The sequence below is a fragment of the Lissotriton helveticus genome, chromosome 3_1, assembly GCF_964261635.1.
Source record: "Lissotriton helveticus chromosome 3_1, aLisHel1.1, whole genome shotgun sequence".
NCBI lineage: Eukaryota > Metazoa > Chordata > Amphibia > Caudata > Salamandridae > Lissotriton > Lissotriton helveticus.
The window spans coordinates 1,166,658,105-1,166,679,249 of NC_136061.1; the positions used below are offsets into that span (position 1 = coordinate 1,166,658,105).

At 44.3% G+C, this 21,145-nt stretch overlaps 1 protein-coding gene across 2 annotated transcripts in view; it reads right to left on the reverse strand.

Moving 5' to 3' along the window:
- Window positions 1-21,145, reverse strand: part of LOC144823341 (NXPE family member 4-like) — a 411,382-nt gene that overhangs the window by 186,362 nt on the left and 203,875 nt on the right. The window lies entirely within an intron of this gene.

Consider the following 21,145-nt stretch of genomic DNA (forward strand, 5'->3'; position numbering starts at 1 on the left):
AGGTAGATATAGTTAGGACCTCGTTTCCATAGGAAATCCACAACATTCTATTTGGAATAACTTTGGCGCCGGTGGATGAATACACGCGAAATTCTCCAAGAAAATGGCCTGCTCTGCTCCGTTCCTTCCCTGAAAGATTGGGGGTGATCAGTCAAGTGGGGGCCGAGAAAAAAGGGGGGTCCCAAAATGTGTTTTCCCCTTGCAATTTTCCATAGGACCTTTAGCCAGGGCTACAGCCCGAACGGCTGAACGGAATTACACCAAATTTGGCAAAAAGGTAGAGTTCGGTTCGCAGATTGTGCTTTTTGTTAAATGGTGTAAATCCGTTCAGTAGTTCCTGAGAAAATCAAAAGTAAAATCATAGTGATATCTAGAGACAAAGTACCGTACTCTGTACTGTACTCTGTACCTTCCCGAGCACGAGCTGCATGCTGATTGGATGTCAACTGTCTGTCAACACTCCAAACCAGGAAGTGTTAGCAGCCATCTTGTGCCTCGGTTATAGGAATTCTGCAACATTCTATTTGGAATAACTTTGGCGCCGGTGGACGAATACACACAAAATTCTCCAAGAAAATGGCCTGCTCCGCTCCGCTCCTTCCTGAAGGTTTGGGATTGATTCGTCGAGTGGGGGCCGAGAAAAAAGGGCTGAACGGACTTACACTAAATTTGGCAAAAAGGTAGAGTTCGGTACGCATATTGTGCTTTATGTTAAATGGTGTAAATCCGTTCAGTTGTTCCTGAGAAAATCAAAAGTAAAATCATAGTGATATCTAGAGACGAAGTACTGTACTCTGTACCTTTTTTGGGGGGGAAAATCGCGGGATCACAATTCAGATTGAGTCGCTATTGCAGACGAGGCAGTGTTGATGGCAACAGATATACTGAATACTTTTGATGTGGCCATGTGACTCCGCTGGAACTGATGGAGCGTTTATAATATAATCTTTTTGTGCATTAGTTCAGATCTAAAAAGTAATTCTAATTGTAGTTACAGTAACTTGAATTTCCTTCCATAGGCTAACATTGACTGGTTTCACTTGGAAATTGTTCTAAGTGTGGAGTTTTGGAACTATAATAAATTCCTCTAAAATCAGCCGAACTACGAATTCCCATTTACTCACCTGTTATCAGGAGAGACCTCAGTGCTGCATCTTTGAGCCCAGTACTGATCCTGAAAAGTAATTCTAACCATACTTACCAGCAACTTGAATTTCCTTCCATAGGAATCCATTGTATGGTTTTCAGCAAAAAAGTTTCTGTGTCTATTTTCACAAACTAAAAATATTCCTAAGAAATCGCCTGTATGATTTAAACACATTCTTTCAACTGTTTACAGAAGATGCACCAGTGCTGGAACCAACATCCACCACTGAGTAAGAAAAAGTAATGATAACACTACTTACCTGCTAAGTGAATTTCCTCCCATAGGATAACATTGGTTATTCTATGTGAAAACATTTCTAAGTGTCAACTTTTAAAATACAATAATATTCCTTAAAAATCACTACTGTAACTAAAACACTTTTACTCAACCGTTTACAGGAGATGTCCAAGGACTGAATCTAAGATCCAGTCCTGTGGTTAGAAAAGTAATCCATAAAGTAACAAATTGCATTAGAAATACACATTGAGGCCTATGTTGCTTTGTGTTTGAAATTGTATTGCCCATTGCAACAACTGTAACTACTGTACTTAAAAGTGTATTGCCTATTTGCAAAGTATTTAAACTCAAGTAATTCATTCTGAGGAAGTATATTTTGTAATGTAATGTATAATGTAATTACAATGTAATTTAAAAAATGAAATATCTAAAAAGAAATAGTTTAAAAAATGCAGTAAATCAGTATAAAAAATATATATAACCATTAATACATTTAAAAATTGTCATTTACAGAACCATCGAAATTCACTGAAAAAACCAAAGGTCATCAGTGATGTCATTTGAGATGTCATCAGTGATGTCACTGACCATGTCATGAATGATGTAATATGTGACATCATCAGCAGTGGATTGCGGGCGCGCGAGATATAGTTAATACGACTAACTATATCAGAGGATTTTCAATAGTTTTGTACAAGTGAAATGTCCAGCTAACTAGGACACCCCTAAAACCTACAGTTTTTTCAGTGAATTTCTAAAGTTTTTTAAATGCTAATTCCTACCTATATCAGGCCTGAAAACTATGGTATTTTTGGTGAATATATATATATATATTACAGAGTTTCAGTCGTGTCTCTGCAGTTTAGGGTGACAGTTCACTACATAGGGAATTCAAATTTTTGCAACCATACTGTATTCAGACACCCCCTCCTATTGAACAATGTGCATAAAACTTTTGGAGCGAGAGGAGAGACTGTGTTCAATACACAATCTTTGAGCATGCTGATTCGGTATAGAGTGCTGAAAATCCTTCAAACGTTACGCTGAGTTTCCAAAGCTCTTGGGTTGCAGAAGTAAGGTGGTTTACTGAAGCATGTTCTAAACATAATGCCAAAACAATTGAACAAAAGTCCTCTAAATTTAACTGGCAAAGAACACTTTCAGTCAATGTGCCTTTTCTTGGGTCTAAGGGACCGATTTAGTTATTGGCAGTCCGGTCTTTTTTCCGCCAGGTTGACGGAGCAAATTCCTCCATCGCCCTGGTGGAGGTCACAACCACCCAAATAATAATTTACTGCCAAGCTGGTGGTCATTTATAAAGAATTGGCAGGAACCGCCATTATGGCGGTTCCTGTCAATGCATTTTGCTGTTTGGTGCAGGGCTCTAGCAATATGATGGAGCCTTGTGGCAAACAGTTTTCTGTTTTTATGTTAGTAGGAAAGTGCCCCTTTCTGCATGGTTAACTCACCCTCTTTTTGCTCCAAATGCTGATGGTTGTGACTCTGATACTGCACTGAAGTCTGCTGCCCAAACCCCAGTGCCTGTGCTCTCCCCTAAATCTATTATGTTCAATTTGTTTAATCCCAATTTAGCAAAAGCTATACCTCCTTCATAAGTCCCTAGTATATGGTACGAAGGGTACCCAGGGCATTGGTGGTAATGGGGTCCCCAGGACTGCAGCATGATTTTGTGCCACCCTGGGTGACCCATGCAAATTAATGACAGCAGGCTTGCCATTGCAGACTGCAGGAATGGTGCAAACTGTTCACCCTCGACTGTGCCCTCACCGTGTGTAGCACAGTCACCTACATAGTCTTTAATGTCAATAAGCACCTCTAAGGTAGGCCTCTCAGATAACAAGGCATGGTGCATTATATTAAAGGTGTGGACATATAAGTGCAAGCCTATATGTCCCTATAGTAGCATTCCCATTTGTAAACAACTATATGTGGTAGCAGTCCATAGGATAACATGGGCTGCCAACCGGGCACTCTTCAAAGTCGCAGCTCCATTATGGTACCACTAAAATAAGTAATGTTTGGTATCAAACAATGTGCCTTCTTCCCCCTGACACAATTCACGTGCCCTGGGTGACATGGCGTGCACACAGGGGGCACCTTAAAGGCTTTGCTGGGCTCCAGCTGACTAAAGAGCCTGCACTTTCCCATACCTGCTGCTGCTAAGACAGGATTCTGACCCCCCGCTAGGCAGTGGGATCACTCACAGGAGTCAGAAACAAAGGCTGTGCAGGAAAGAGGTCACACCTCCATCCTCTCCAGATAGCTAGTGAACTGGCACATCAGATAGGTGAGCTTCAAAGGCTATACCACCTCTGAGATGCATCTGGGCTGTCCGGTAGGAAAGTAAATATTTTGACATGGTTAGCCCAACATTTCGCCTGGAACATGTTGTGGTTTTGAATGAAAGTGCACTGGGTCCCAGTGCCAGATCTCTTTTCCAAAACTGTACCACGATTGGCACAACTTCAGCATCCCCTGTAAATCCCTAGTAAATGGTACCTAGGGTACCTAGGGCATTGTGATTAAAGAGGGTCCATTAGGGCTGCAGCACAAACTGTGCCACTATAGCGACCCTTCACCAAGACCATGCAAACTGCCATTGCAAGCCCCGCATCTTGGTGCAGATTAAACTAAAGATTCGACATGGCACACATCCATGTGGTATAGGTAAACCACCCCTACTGCAGGCCTTACTGCCCTAAGGCAGGGTGCACTATATCACATGTGGTCATATCTCCCTGGGCAGATATGACCCTACAATATCTAAGTCCATTCTTGGATATTTTAAGTGCGCAGGGAAGCCATAAAGAGTACATGAGCTGGACACCCATCATTACGGATTCCCAAACACCATGATGGCTTCACAGTTCCCATGGACGTTTGGTACAAAACATCTCATCTTAATAAATCCACACTGATGCTGGTGTTGCATTTATTTATAAATGCACACAGGGGGACCTATTGAGATGCCCAATGAAAACCTACCAAATACTGATGAGGTCTCTAACTAGTCTTTGCCAGCCTTCCACCACCAGACATGTTTCTAACCTCATGGGGTGACAGCCTTTGATCTCACAGACCAGGAACAATACCTGCTCTGGGCTAAGGTGCTTCACACCTCCTCCAGCCTGGAATGGCATTCCAAGGCCAGAAGCTACAAAGATGATGCCGCCTTTGAAATGCAACACAGGCATCTCCAGTTAGGGGAGGATGGCAACTCCCCTATCCTGCTACACCTTTGGTGCGAGCGTAGTGGGAAAAATAGTTCGAGTAGGAGGTGTGCTCACATTCAGCCAGCACCACTCCTAAAGTGGAGCAAGCGATGCAGACCCCACTTTTCCAGTTCCTCAGTCTTGTCGTGAAGAGAATTAGCTATCTAGGATCAGGGTTATTCTCACTTCCCAACGGAAGTGGACATATGAGTATATAATCACCCTAAAGGTAGGTAGCCCATTGGCTACATCCTGTCACTCCCTTTAAAGTCCCTAAATGTAGTATTTAGGTGGCACCCCAGGACACTGAACTCTAGATTCAATGGGCTTAAGAAGAAATGGACAAAGAAGAGCTTCTGACCCGCGACCGGAGAACCTACTGCAAGCGTTTGGCTTGCAACTCTGCCATCTGCCTCAAGGACTCAACCATCATGATGTGCTGTTTCCTCCTGCTGCTGTGAGGCATCCAAGAAACCCAGAGCACCACCAACCCTTCAACAATTGCCAGAGAACTCCCTTGGAGGAAGAGGAAGTACTCCCCTGCAAACCACAGGCATTAAACCGACAGAGTCCGGCTTACCGACTTGCCGCTTCACAGTGACGCCAACACAGCAACCAAACCAGAAGAGGTACTGTTATGTTTCCTAACCTAGGCCTAAATGGCAAAGCAACCTTTTACCTACATTTGCCCTACCTTGCTCTGCATAACAGTTCTAGAAATTACTTTTTACCCAGTTATGTGCTGACTAAATGACGATTGGGTTCCTTGAAACTAGCCTCATTTATTGTGCATGAGGAATCTTAGCATCATATCTTAATCCCCTGCACATGACATACATCTGTTCTGCACAACTGAACATATGTACAAATTTAACAAATGTGATCTACCACATGATTGAATTATCACTACTGTACCTGAATCGGGTTTTGTCACTGGTGGCTATGCACAATGTGGGAAACTCATTTCGCCAAACACTATTTGAATCATATTGCTGGGAATACGTCCTATGTTTTAACCACGGTACTGATATGAGCTATGTGATCTCAAGCGTATTAACTGATCATGATTTTTCTAATCCTTCTTTTCATTTGTATGTTGCATAATATGACTTTTCATATATTTCATATGTCTGCTTGCCCTGTACCTTATCTCCTCTATTGTATTACATGTAATTCGTGATCGCCACATCTTTTTTGTTCACGTTTTTCAACTATTTCACTTGCATATTTACGTTAATTTATTCCTTGCACTTTTTTAAACACATGGTGAATTGTCATTTGCAATAACTGACATTTGACATGTATGATAATTCTGAACCGGGCATACTTTTGGTTCTATTTTTATTTATGCTTCTGTTGTTTGCTGTCAAGTCTTGATTTTTGTTATCTCAGCCTTGAAAAAGCCTCAGCTTACAGGCCGCATGGGGCAAAACACGTGTTGGCTGTACCGGACAACATTATTGTTTCACAATAAGCACAAAAAACTCCAAATAAAACTTGGAGAAACAATGAGTTCTCAGCTTTATTTTTTACCTGTTTTGGAGTGATTCTGCTTAATGCTCATGAATATGATTGATCTGTTATAAATACTAGTACATGTCCAGGTACCTCCTCTTCTACTATTGAATGGATGGGAACGGGGTTTCCCATTTCCATGGACAAGTGACACCGGACTTTTCCTCATTTGCTAACAGGAGACAAACAACTGGACCTATTACCCCTACTATCCTTCATTTACTGTTTGTATATGTGCTTGCATATATTCATTGCTTTAGCAGCATGGTGGAAATGTATCCACTGTTGACTCTTTTGGTCGTTGTAATCTCTTGTGTTTGCTTCTGTCTATTGATTGTTGGAGTGCATATGTATTATACCTGAATGGCGCTGGTTCAATAAATGCTTATTGAAAATGTCCCCAATGTTTAGTTTGTGTTTTCTCTGAGACTAAGTGAGCACGACTGACTGAGCAAAAAGTACTGTACCGTTTCCACGATCCCTGAAGGGTCAAAGGTTGTCATGTTTGATGGGGGCTTCTGGTGGCACTGTGAGCTAGCTGTTTTATAGGCCGACATATACTGTGGGGGTGCCGAGAACCAGTCTTGGCAGCAAACCCTTAGTTTATGTTATCCAACAAACGTGCAGACCCAATATATTTTTAGGAACTACACAACATGGCGCCCAACGTTGGTTCTTATTTAACGGTCAAATCTGAGTAGTTCAGTCATGCGTTCTCAAAGGTCTCTACTCACATTTAACTGGAGACGTCTGTAGTGAGAAGGGAAATTCACCTCAGCTGAGTAGGTAAAAGCTATGTATTGGCTGTAGGTTATGCAAGCTTGAAGGATTTAAATTTCCCACACTGTGCAAAACTTTATCTTTTTTCCTTACTACTTCCTCCCACAATGTCTGTCAATGAAGACGGCAGTGTGGGTACAGGGGAAGAAGAGCAGGAAGTTGCTCTTAACATTACAGATAATTGCCGACATGCAGTAACTATGAAATTATTATAATACACCCTCCCAGCAATGGATGGTAGTGTTACCTTCATAACTGAGGCACACAAGGCATTCAGAAAAGAGGTATTCTAATCTTGAGTCAGATTCCTGCCTGCATGCACTAAGTTATTTCATACTTACATTGAAGATGACATACCTGAAGAATTATTTCTATATGTGGATAGAAATCCCGTTAACATACCAAGACCATATTAATTGGTTTAAAGGGAGCCCTCCCCTACACCACAACAAATGGGACACTCGGTCTGCTCAGCAGAGGAGGGGCGACTTGGCCGCTCCTAGCTGCTTACACACTGCATGCAGACATTGATACATTATCAGCAGCAAAAATACATACACTTTACAGAGATGTAGTAAAACTATACAGAAACCTTTCTCAGTTCCTAATGCGAACATTGACAATTCAACCTGTGCGTATTGCTCAAGCAGGCCAACCTCAATTAACAACACCAACTATCAGCCCACAAAAGCTTATCGCGGTTATGGGAAGGATGCCTACCAAGTGGGAGCAAAATCCATTCTGGATAGCACAGAAAATAGCACTGCTTGAAGCAGTATTTCCCCATACTGGCCTGCAGGAAAAACGCAGCATACTAACAATTTGCTTGCCAATGAGGATGGATCCCCCATAGAGGATTGTACCACTTACGGTACAGTTTTCGCTGCAGTTTATACCAGAATTCGTGGTACCCCCTCCATAGCAGTTTTACCAGATGTATTGAAACAAATACAGAATGAGTACAGGGCAGAACCTGCCCTGAACTTGGGGATGAAACTGATGGGCAATTTTGCCCAGGTATCACCAATTATGTTGAGTAACATAAAAGGGAAGGAAGCAGTAGTGCCTTTATGCCACCACCTGAAGGAATTCATTCTTGAGCAACATGAGCGCGAACTACCTAAGGTTATCGAAGAAACATATGGTTCCTGGGTAGAGATAACTTGAGAGCCTAACCTGGGAAGCCACAAGTAGCGGGTAATTCTGAAAAGGATAACTTAAAGCAAGCACCCTATTTCTCTAAAAAAGAACTGGGAAAACAAATAAACACAAAATAATAAGCAGAATGTGTCAGGATTCAGCCTTGATCGCGCCTGCCGAACGTTGAACTACATTTCCCATGATCCTTGGCGCTACGTCCAGGAAGTACTTCTGCCGTCTGCACACGCCTCTCGTTGCGTGTTATTCCTGTTTGTATCCTGGTTGCCCCTGCTGTTCGTCTTTGGATTTCCCGTGCTGGAGTGTCTCTTTCAGTCAGCGGTTCCTCGAATAACGATAGGATTCTCGCCGTATATCTGTGGCCGCGGAGCGCTTGCCTCTCGCCGCGCTGCCGTTTGGTATTCCTGTTACAGAACTGTTTCGCTGGAACAGGGTAGTACTTGCTACGTGTTGCCGGTATATTTATCTTCGTCCTGGGAGCATCGCGAAGTTGCGTGCTCGAGTTTCTGAGCCTATCATTGAATGTACTATTTGGTCTTCCTCGGAGAATGTGATGACTGAATTTTCGTATTATTGGTGATACACGCGGAGTGCTGTAGGGAGGTTAACTACGCATTACTGTGTTTGCTTGATTGTGCTTTTCCGAAGATCCTTATGAGGGAATAAGGAGCTGTGCGGAGCGCAGTGTTGGACGCAACTACACGCTACCGTATGTTGTAATTTCTTACAAATATATTCAGGACATAAAAGAGAGGGAAGGAAGCGGAGCGATGTGGTGGACGCAACTACGCGCTACCGTATTTCTTTTTGTTTGTTCATTATAAAACTGATACCTCTTCTCGGGTATTCTTCTTATTCGTTCTAACCAGAGCGGAGTGTTGTGGTTCTTTCCTCCTACGCACTACCGTATCTGTGAATTACTTTAATGGGGTTTATTGGTCATTGGCAATTCAACTATATAAAAAAGTGGTTTCTTTTCTGCTTTTTCCCTTCAGACCCCACGTTATCATATGTTGTCCACTCCTGCCTGGGGTAGGTTGTCAGAGTTGGGTTAACACATACATGAGACTCTCATAGTTTCCAGCATGGATGTTTACTGAATCTTTGTTTGTATCCCAATCAGGTATCCACGGTGGGGAGTAGAGTGTGACTAGACATTCCGCTTGATGTTATGGTCTTATTTTATGCAGGTATACAAATTTCATTTAGCGAGAATATCTGAGAGTAGCCTTGCAAGTTGTATGATATTTATGAAGATATCTTTTGTAATTTCAGGTTTTTTCTCCTTTTCCCTGCTGACCCTTCCCTTTCCCTTCCCTTTTTTCTTTTTCTTTTTTCCCTCACCTAATGGCTCAAATACTTTGTGTATTGACTTCAAAGTGTTTGTGACGTTTGGGGGTGGACAATTATATGCTACAACCGGATTCCGTGGAGCAAATTCTGACAGAATGCATCACAATCACGGTTTGGGTCTCCTCAAAAGGAGACCTCTGAAAAAAGATATACTCTTATAAACCGTGATAATATTTAAAAACCTGACCGGTATCAGGATACTGATACGCGTTACTCTTGTTCCTTTAAGTGTTCATTAAAATACTCGGAGAGGGAAGGATGGTCAGAACGCAGATCAGAATAGCGCCTCAAGCCAAAAAGGGCGACACATCGCACTTCAGACCACATTAACAAACAATAAGATAAACACAAAACAAAGCTTCAATTTAAAAAGAAGAAGGTAGCTGGCCTTAAAATAAGAAATAACCAGGCTACTGAGGACTCTGCTTCTGAACGGGGAATGGGCTCTGATGATGCTAGACAGCGCAGCAGAAGTAACAATAGCTCATCAGAACCTGATGGAATTTCTGGTGACAGCGGAGTTGAATGAGCTTATCCCGGTTGAGACACCTGAAACAAGGATAAGTGTCCCGTATAGGTTACATGAAATAACGCTACAAATGGAGGGGAATAAACCCAGAAAAATTAAAGGGCTCTTTTGGGAGAACCTGACTTACAGCTATGACATCCTTTTAGCTGAAAAAGATTGGCTGCCTGAAATGGTTATGGATTGCCCAAAGGGAGAAACGGTAATTTTACCAGCCTTTTCTGACCTCGTTCCAATATACTTAAAACATACATATGCGCAGGAGTGGGCGGTAGTACTTGCTCCAGCATTATAACGCACCCACGTTGGGAGGGATGCTGAGCCACCTCATCATACAATCCCAGGAAAAACTACTTCAACTTCACAGAGACAGTACCCAATAAAACAAGAAGCAAAAAAACAGGTCAGAGAGATCTTAGATCAACTTGAATGGGAAACAATCATTACAATGCAGTCATTACAACACACTACCTTTACAACGCAGTTGTTACAATGCAACTGCCTTTACATCGCATGGCATTACAACGCATACCATTACAACGCATGCCACTACAATGCATGCCATTACAACGAATACCAATACAACGCATGCCGTTACAATGCATTATAAGGTAAGTAATGGGGATTTTTTAGTTTTAGGGTGGGTATGGGTTTTGGGGTACATGGGGCTAGTATTTTTACCCCTACGTTATCCAACACTTACCCTACTATTGCACTCACTGGAGTGGGAATAGTAATGTTTGCCCCTACACTATCCAACACTTACCCTACTGTTGCACTCACTGGAGTGGGAAAAGTAATTTTTACCCCTACACCCTCCAACACTTGGTATGTGTTGTAATGGTATGCATTGTAATGGCATGCGTTGTAATGGTAGTTTCTAAAACTGCGTTGTAATGGCATGCATTGTAAAATCATGCTTTGTAATGGCAGTTGCAATGTAAACAACATGTTGTTAAGGCATGCGTTGTAATTGATTGCGTTGTAACGTCATATATTCAACTTGAATACCAAGGTGTAATAGAACTTGCACCTCTTCAATGAATTATCCTTTGTTTCCTGTAAAGAAACCCGATAATTCATATAGTCTAGTTTTAGACTACAGACATCTGAACACATGCAATAAAAACATTTGCAGTACAGAATGCACACAGTGCCGCATTAATGAATAACATATTGTGCGGAAAAAATACAAAACAACACTAGATATCTCAAATGGATTTTTCTGCCAAAATATAGTGCCCGAGAGCAGATATTAAACAGCATTCTCAGTGCTCAGTTCTCAATTTTGTCGACTCCCACAAGAGCATAAGAATAGCCCTGGGTTGTTCTCAGCTAGGGTAACAGAGTTACTTCAAAGTTTGGTTGAAGATGCATTGTCCTATGTAGATGATATTTTTCTGATAGATGATGATTTAAAGAATCATTTGACCAGGGTGATTAACATGATTTTGGGGTTCACCTTGGAGGGCTACAAATGAAACTTTAAAAAAATCAAAAATAGCCCACCTCAATGTCCTATTTTTGGGATATGAGCTTTCAAGTGAAAGGAAAAGCCTTGCAGCTAACATTTTAGAAAAGTATGCTCTGTTCCAACCTCCTAAATATTTGAAGAACTTACAATCCATATTGGGATTTTTACATTTTGGTAGAACATACATTTTAGAGTACGCCGAAAAAGTAAAACGTTTCTACAATCTAATAAGACCTGATTTTTCAGTTAGGCATTAGACACAGGAACACACAGATATCCTTTGTTCCCTAAAAGCTGACATGATAGCATTAAAACATTTGCAGACATGCCTGAAAGTCCGCAATCTGGTGATACGGGTCATCCCCGAGTTATCAGGTTATACTTCCTAACCTTCAATGAAGGTGAGACAGTCCCTATTGCATAAAAATCATACCTGTATACAAACACAGAAATGCATTTTGCTTCAACAGAAAAAGTTCTTACAGCGCTGTAGTGAGAGAAAGAGCACTGGCTCAGGGGAAACGAATAATTGTTGTAACTCCAGTACCAGCCTTAGAGGCTGTTACAAAGGCTAGCGTTCCTAAAGTTAAAGCCTTACATCTAAGATGGATACAATGTGCTAATTCTCTCACTGCCACAGATGTAGAATACAGATATGACTCTGCACTTAAAACACAAGCATTTCTGCAATATGAGCAAGAATATCCTCTCCCAAATGAAATAATGCCTCTAGATCAGGATGAATACATTATTTACACTGATGGATCTGCTCAGCCGGCCATAGGACGTAAACAGCAATACAGCGCTGCATTGCGATTGTGAAGGGTCGTATGCAAGCAGGCAAGTTCCATCCTGGCTGTACGAAGACAGTCTCTAGGAGACTGCACGGCACAGCTGACAGCATTACAAGCCCTGTTACTGGCACTAATAAACACGGATTGAGAATTCCCCATAAGTAATTGCGTGCGGTTCTTTTTATTGTGTATAGTCATACAATGAGTATCTTCACTTCTGTGGTCAAAATAGGTTTAAAGACTCAAAAGGTAGCACAATTAAGCATAAAATGCTATGGAAACAGGTAGCTGAGTTGAAAAAGGAACTACCAATAACTCACGTGATACACACACTGAGTCATCACGTGATGGCGTTTACGTTGGAGGGAATTAATTGGCTGATGAAGCTGCAAAAGGGGCAGTATGTATTGCTGCCATAGCTGCAATCACTCATTCAAAAATGAGAATAGATGGAGAGATAATGGTAGCCGTCATTGCTTCACCTAAAAACAGCACAGCCTTACCGAAAGGTTTTCCACTCAAGTACTCCTACAAGTTAGATGCAAATAATATTATGTATGCTCAAATTCCAGGAGTGGGTGATAAGGTAATACCAAACATGGATCGCAGTTTAGGCTCAATTTTAGCTGCACACAAGGGTTATGGTTCTGCACAAGCAGGAGTAATGCTGATAATGTCTTTACTTAAACAACGCTATTGGTGTCCAAGACTAATTCAACAGACAAAGAGTTTTGTTCTAAATTGTGACATATGTCAGCAGATAAAGGGCTCCACCGTAGCACCCCCAGTGCAGACATCATTACTTATATCAGACAGACCACTTGCTTGTGTCTATTTGGACCACTGCGGCCCCCTACAAGTGGATGGTGCTTACAAGTATATCTTGGTGGCAGTGGATTCATGCTCTAGATTCCTATGGGTATGGCTGCAGCCCTCGGCTGATGCTCAAACTGTTATAAAGGATTAGTGAGTCTTCATAGGAACATAGGCAGTTGGCACATTACATTCTGATCATGGCCCTGCTTTTAGCTTTAGGGCTTACAAGGAAGCTATGGGAAGTTTGGGTAAGTAAATGTAAATCCGTATTTGTAAAGCGCAAACTACTCACCCTTACGGGTCTGAAGGCTCTGGGGCTGTAGTGGAAATTAAGTGAGCTATTGCCCAGAGTCACATGGTGCTGAGTTGAGCTACTGCCGGAGCCAGGGATCGAACCAGGAACCCTGTGCTCCAAAGTCAGCTGCCCTGGCCGCTGCACCACACCTCTCTGGGTATAGCATTGCGGTACTCCTAACCGCCCCATCCAGAGGGAAATTCGGTTGTGGAGAGGAAATCCAAGACTTAAAGCAATCTTTAACAGCAAGAGTATTAGGTTCGAGTGGTAGTTGGGTCAATCACTTATACAGGGTCCAAAGAGCTGTTAACAATATGCCATGAAGATCCCTGAGAGGTGTCACTCCTTACGAGATCCTATTTGGGAAGAGAATGTGGGTACCTGATCTCGCTTGTGAAAGCACAGTGGTGGATGAAAAACCATTTGACATCAATAAACGTTTGGCTGTTTTACAGAACCCCAATGAATTCCAGGCACTACAAAGTAACGTGCAAGTAAACTGCACCGTCACTGGGGAAGTCAAATCATTCACAGCAAGACCTGCCTGGATCCCAAATTTGGGTATCTGGTCATAGAAAACATTGTGGACAAAAAACTATTTGGGCCATCATACAGAAGGCCAGTCCCTGTCTTGGCTGTCAAAGGAACAAGAGCAGTACTTCTTCCACCTCTTGATGACAAAAAGGAAAAGAGATTGATCCATTGATCTGATCAAACCACACTATGTGGCGGATACTGAATAGTAGGCCTTGTGGGCTCCTGGGTAGATGACGCTCTCATCCTGCTACCATACAGGAAGTTCAGACAGAAAGACTCATTTTTTTTGTCAAATATTTCTATTAGCATTTTCATATTTTAAGCGTATCACACAATAGTGCATGTAGATGAAATTTGTTTTGTACATTTCTTGCATTCTTCCTATGAATCCCTTGTAATTACAGTCTCACGTCTGGGATGGCATCTACATTGTACATGATTTAAATGTATCAATAAATATAATCACATTGTTATGTGTACCGTAGCATATGGAAATGTATCTCCTTCCTTTTGATTACCGATGTAGGTTCTCAACTGTTAACTGGGGTGGTGTTCATGAGATCCGAGAGTTTTGGTCAGGCTGGGCACTATATCCGTGTGTTGTCATGCCAATGGTTGCATTTGGTTTCTTCTGTTTGGGGCAAGTATAGCCATCTCTACATTTCTGACTTACCAGTTTAGTGTATGGCTAGATTGTCACGCAACATTAAATGTGTGTGGCTGCTTGGGGATTAATGTTCGTGCCTAGGATCTGGTTCTGAGTTTGCAAAACTGAGGGGGCTTGAGATGATATGTACGGGTTGCCTCGTGCTGTCTGCTGTTTGAATTGATGTAAAAGTAAGGTCCATTCAATGGATATGCAATGCTTACATATTCCTTTCAATTCCTCATTTCTGATTGCTTCCTCTTCTGCCATTCCCCATTTGTTCACTGCTCCCACCCATGCAGCTATCGCGGGTCCTGTTGTGGCCAGCCAGTGCATAACTATTCCTCTTTTAGCTATTAGTATTGCTAGTGACATAAAGCACATCTGCACTTTGTGCTGTTTCCGCCGTTGGAATACACCTTGTGCACAGGCCTCCCATGTGTTCATTTCCGACAGGCCTATGAGTTCCCTCAGTGTTTCATGTATAGTGTTCCAATATGGTTGTAATGTAGGGGCATGCACAAAACATGTGGTGAAAGTCTCCGTCTGACGATTGGCATCTGGGACATAGGAACTGTGCGGCTCGATAATATCGCTGAAGACGCACCGGTATTTGATATGCTCTGTGTAATATGTAAAATTGTATATTTTTAAACCGTGCATTGCGCTGTACCTTCTTTGGATATGCAAGTGCTTTCTCCCACTCTTTATCATGTAACGGGCGCCTGATTTCTTCCTCCCATGTTTCACACAGTGCTTTTAATGGTTTGCTTATAAGTTCTCGTATGGCTTTGTATAGCCAGGTAACTAAGTGTTGGCCTGTTCCCATATGCAGGATTGTGTGTATGACCGGGTGAGTTATGGGTTCTCCTCCTGTTAAATCGTGATATGGGAGATAGCTTGCTATTATCTGTCTATGGAGTTAGAATTGTTTAGGGGAAGGTCAAACTCTTCCATTATCTGGTTGAACGATCATAATTGTCCGTCTTCGAATAGGGATTCAATCTCTGTCAGTGAGTGCTCCATCCATACTTGTCATATGTGGGTTGTATAGTATGTCTCTCGTTTGAGTAGAAGGGCGTCCCTGTGGACATGTGATGTATCTTCTGCATACACACGCGGGCCACCAACACTTGTAATGGGTATGTACGCCTTGGTTTTGTGCCGGGCAGTAGCAATCGGCGGATCTCCGGTATTGGTGTAGGGCCTGTCTCTGTATGGGTCTCCCCCACTTGTTGATCTGCTGTCCAGTAGGAAAGCCACTGGATATGCGCCGCCAAGAAGTGCGATTCAAAGGAAGGTGCTCCCACCCATCCCTTATCAGTCGGTAACTGCAGCTTAGCTAATGCGACTCTATATCTACCTGTTCCCCAAATCAGTGAGCTCAATAATGAGTCCAAAAAAAGGCTTGGGTGGGGTGACAGGTAAGTTAGCGAAATGGTATAATAGTCGTGGTACTATTCTCATTTTGGCTAGGGCCATTCACCCTATCGGTCCTAAAGGAAGATTCTTCCAGAAGCCCACCGCTGCTCTTTTCCCTGCCAGTGCTTTACGGTGATTGCCGTCAAATATGTCAGATGGAGAGTGATATAATCAGACCTCTAGGTATCCGGGGCCATCTCACTCCAGGCTATACCCTGTTCCCCTACATTAACGCATGGGGGGCAAGGCTCGAACTCAACTGATATATCGTAGATTTATCCCAGTTCACTCTGAGTCCTGATGCCTCTGCGAACTCTTCGAGTGTTGCCTATATGGAGGTTAGGTCTGCTGTAATGTCCCGCAGGTATATTAACAAGTCATCTGCATACATGGTTTCACTATGCATGGTGCACACTATGGGGATACCCCAGTTCCCTCCCTCCCAGCGCAGACGTATTGCCAAAGGTTCTACCGATAGGGTGAATAGTATGTGCGAGAGTGGACACCCCTGTCTTGTGCCCCTTTCCACCCTAAATGAAGATGATATTTATCTCCCTATGCATATTTGCGACGTAAGTTTAGGGACAAGAGTTGTGTGTATGTTAGTAGAGTGGGACCTATCCCTATCCATTGTTGGACTGTGAAAAGGTATGGCCATGTGAGAGAATCAAATGCCTTCTCTAGGTCTAGAATGAGAAAGGCCGCTCTGGGGAACGTAGCACTCGCTTGGCCTTGTACATGGAATAGCCGGAGTAAATTTTGGGATGTGTTCCTCCCCGGGACAAACTCACATTGTTCGGGTGGATTAGCGGCTGCAGGATTTGTGTATATCAATCCACTAATATCTTCCCCCAATATCTTGCAATCAGCCAACAGTAATGTGATGGGCCTGTATGAGGCTAGTTGTTTTGGGTCTCGGTTTGGTTTTGAGATTGCTACTAAGACTGATTCCCTGAGGGAACCTTGGAACTCTCCCTTCTCTAGAGTTTCTGTAAACATTTCTGTTAGGCGGGGCACCAGCAATGAGGAGAAGGTGGTATAGTATTCTAATGGGAAACCGTCCATTCCCGGCGCCTTATTGCGTGCTAGGGTCTGGATTGCTTGGGTAATGTCTGCCGGCTGTATCTCTGTGCCTAACAAGGTGTTATCTGCTGCTGAGACTTGTGGTATGGTCAGTGTGTTTAGGAATTGCTCTATTAAGCACTGCATGTCCTGTGTTGGATTCCTATATACCTTGGTATAGTAATTTAGTAATAGCTGCAGTATTTCTGTTTGCGATCGTACTAAGTTACCGGCTGGATCTAGTATTTCAGTAATTGGTTTGACTTCTTTGCCCTGTCTAGCTAGCCAGGCTAGAAGTGTCCAGGTTTTATCCCTCTTCCTGTGAGCTCTAACTGTCTTTGCTTTAAAATGATATCTGTGCAAACCGAATATGGTAGCTGCGTATGCTGTTTTTGCTTCTGCCACCTGAGTTATAGTTGCCCTGTCCGCATCCTCTTCTTTTGTCAGGGCCACTACCTTAGTTTTAGCCTGTATTAGTGCATGTTCCACTGTTCTTTTGACCCCCACTATTTGTTTTATACATTCTCCCCGGGCTACCACTTTGAACGCGTCCCATTCAAATAATTTGGACGTCACCGTACCGGTCTTATTAGAGAAGTATTCCTGTTTGCTTTGTCCCTGTTCATATTTGAATACCTGGTCAGTCAGGCACTCCTGTGGTAATCTCCAAGTGGGTACTGGCGGATGGGGGCGTTTCCACTTCATTATATGGGCATCATGGTCTGAGAGGACTCGGCCTAGATAATCGGAATGTTGGATTTTGGGGACTATCACCGCTGAGCAGAGAAATCTGTCCAATCTTACCCGTAGGTTGTTTGGGATGGAGTGGAATGAGTACAGTCTGGTTTGTGGGTGTCGAGCTCTCCATGCATCCAGGAGTGCCCAGTGTGTGACCCATGTTTGGTATCGCTCCATTTGCTTGTGGGCGGGAGAATGTATGGGTGGTGGTTGGACCTCTCCGGGGTAAGGTTCAGTATGCAGTTATAGTCTGCTCACAATATCCATGGTATGGATGTGTATTGAGCTAGGACTCCTGTAAGGTGATCCCAAAACTTTTCTTGCACAGTGTTTGGGGCATAGATACTGCCAAAAATGATCGGTTGTCCTTCTAAAAGTCCCTTCAAAAGTGAGTACCCCCCCTCTCTATCCACCTTCCTCCTGAGTTCTTGGAAAGGGGTTCCTAGTCTAACCCAGATCAGTGCTCCTCACGCGTATGCAAAATATGATGTGGCACATATAGTCCCTTGCCATCTATTACGTAGCTTGTCCAGCACCCGTGTAGTTAAGTGTGCCTCCTGTAACAGAGCTATCTGTGCGCCTTGGTGTTTGCTATAGGAATATACGCCGTATCTTTTACTCTGTGTGTGTAGGCCTCTGACATTGAGTGTTAAGAGGCTGATATTGGTGGTCATAGTTCTGTTAGCCATCTTGCGGTGTCTGTGAGATCTGGTGTATTATGCCCCGGATGGATAAGGGTGCCCAGCATTTCCCCACCGCATTGGTGATCGTGTATTTTTCTTTGTGCTACCCGCATGTATGATGCTCTTGGCCGATGTTGTGGGATTATTTGGGGGGCAGGGGTTAAAAATAATAAGGGGACACCGTCCCAACTTTGAAGACCTACCACGTGTGGCGGTACGTCCAAACTAGACATACTGCAATTACGTTAATTCATTTTAACCATGGGGGCGTGGTTCCTAGTTCTCGTGGTATATGTGTGGCTGTACGTCCAAACTAGACATACTGCAATGACGTTAATTTGTTTTAGCGAGGAAATCAAAAAGGAAGGAGAGAAGAGGTGGTGCTGGGTTGCACTGAGGTGGGCACGTCCTCCTCTTGCAAAAGTACTGATAATCAAAAAGGTCCACCTCAAAGAGGTACTGTGTATATTATGTTGTTACTGGAATATACACAGTGTGTTAAAATACCCCTCACACACCAAAAGGGCCCTTGGTGTCATGCTTCATCATAGGGGTCTTCCCGCCCGGCTGCCGGACAGGGCAGTGCTGCGACAAGCGACTACGCTGGAGCACCTTTTAAGTGTGGGTGCAGAGCGGAATGGCTACCTGAAATCGTGGCTCCGCCGATCGAGCAAATTAATCCGCAAATTATCGGCCCTGACCCTGATATTGACTGCAGGACACTGGGGAACACTGACGTAAATCCTGAGCCGGTAGGAGCGACCTGAGCGGAGGTGGCGCTGCCTCGCGTTGAGCCGCAGAAGGGCCTTGCACACTGGTGAAAGCCGGGGACTGACGTGGGCTCCAGCCCGGAGGCAAGAGGTGATAGAACGGGGCACGCGCCTGACCCGACGGACCCTGCTGCCGCGATCTGCGGTATAATTCCCCACCGGCGGCGAAGCCGAGCATTGGTGCGAAAGTACACACACTGGGGCCAGTGGCTAACCGTGGAGTGGTGAAACTGAGGGGAGACCTCCGAAAAACGCTGCGCACGGACCCGCCAGTGGGAACACGGAAGGCACACGGTAAGAGGTCGAGCCCGCGGGATAGTGTGGCGTGGGTGCTGATAACAGTGTGCAAGCTGTAGCCGAGGGACAGGTGCGACGCTGCGACAGACACGCTGCGGGACGCTCCTGATCACGCTTTGGCCTGGGCAAGCCCTGGTGAGGAAGGAGGGCGGGCCGCCATATTGGAATCCATCACGGAGCGGATGCCGGATATTGGACGGAGAGCTTGAGAGCGGTCAGGCGGTGCATGAGGACAATGGCGGCTGGGGCGCGCTGACGGGCTGGTGTCATTTGGGAGAACTTTTGACTCTTAACAGTGTCGAGGTGAAGAATCCTCCAGCGCCTGAGACAAAAAGGCGCGAATATCGTCTTGCATTGGGGCGCGGTGGAAGAGTCGGAAAATACATTGCGCGTCAGTGCCTTGTCAGAGGCGCGTCGAAAGGGCAAGGAACTAAAGGAGGCCTTAGGAGACGGGTAGTGGTGGGCCCATTATAGCGATTGTGAGATCACTGCGGCGATCATAACACAAGGTGCAGGAGGTGGAGCTGGCTGCTGGAATAGACCCTTTCCCAACGCCTGGAGTGGGCGGCCTCCTAGCCAGGTGGCAGAGTGGTGGTGTGCGGTGAGGAGCCTGAATTGTCTACAGTTAGACTGCAGCCTGATGTTGCTATGGGCAAACGAGACACGAGGCAGCCACGGATCACGTTCGACAAAGCCAAACAGAAGACGACTGGCCAGGAACATCCCGACGATGGTGCTTCGGGGGAGGACCAGAGTGGGTCCCAGGCCGCCGAGATAAAATCGATGTTCCAGGAGCTCAAAACAAGCCTACAAGGTATAGACACTAAAATGGACGCTCTGGCGGCACAAATGGACAGTATCACGAAGAGGATGGACAAACAAGAGGGGAGAGTAGGGGTGCTGGAGACACATGTGACCGAAACTGAGGAAAGCCAAACGGACCTGGACAAAAAAGTACGCGGAATGGACAAGGTACTAGAGCTGATCCAGCAAAAGAATGAGGATTTGGAGGCGCGCTCGAGGCGCAACAACGTCTGCATCACGGGCGTGGCGGAAACAACGGACATTACAAATATGGAGCAATACGTCGAACTGATGTTGAAAGAACTTTTTGGGACAGGGCTTTCACAGATGTTCCTCATAGAAAGAGCGCACAGGTCTCTTTGTCCTAGGCCTAAACCGGGAGCGCCGCCTAGGCCAATCATTGCGCGTGTTCTGAACTATAGAGACCGAGACACGATACTCCGGATGGCGAGAGACATGACAGAAGTGCAATATAAAGGCAATAAAATCACCATCTACCCGGATTTTACTCTCCAAGTACAAATGGCGCGCAGAGAATTCATGCCAGCGAAGAAGATTTTCCAGCAAACAGGGACGAAATATTCACTGATATACCCCGCCAAGCTAAGGGTGCAGGGCCCGGGCAGGCCCACCTTCTTTGTGGATGCGAAGGCGGCTCTGCAGTACGCTAAACAACTGGCCAAAGACCATAAGAACCAGGCTCACTCAGAAGCACCTGAATCGACGGACAGGCTAAGTGATATAGAATAATTTATGCTATGTGCATGCTGGAAATATACTGTTGATGATGTGTCCTAGACGGGGTGGGGCCTGTTTCTATCTTTGAAATACTGTCGGCCACATGTTCGTGGCTGACGG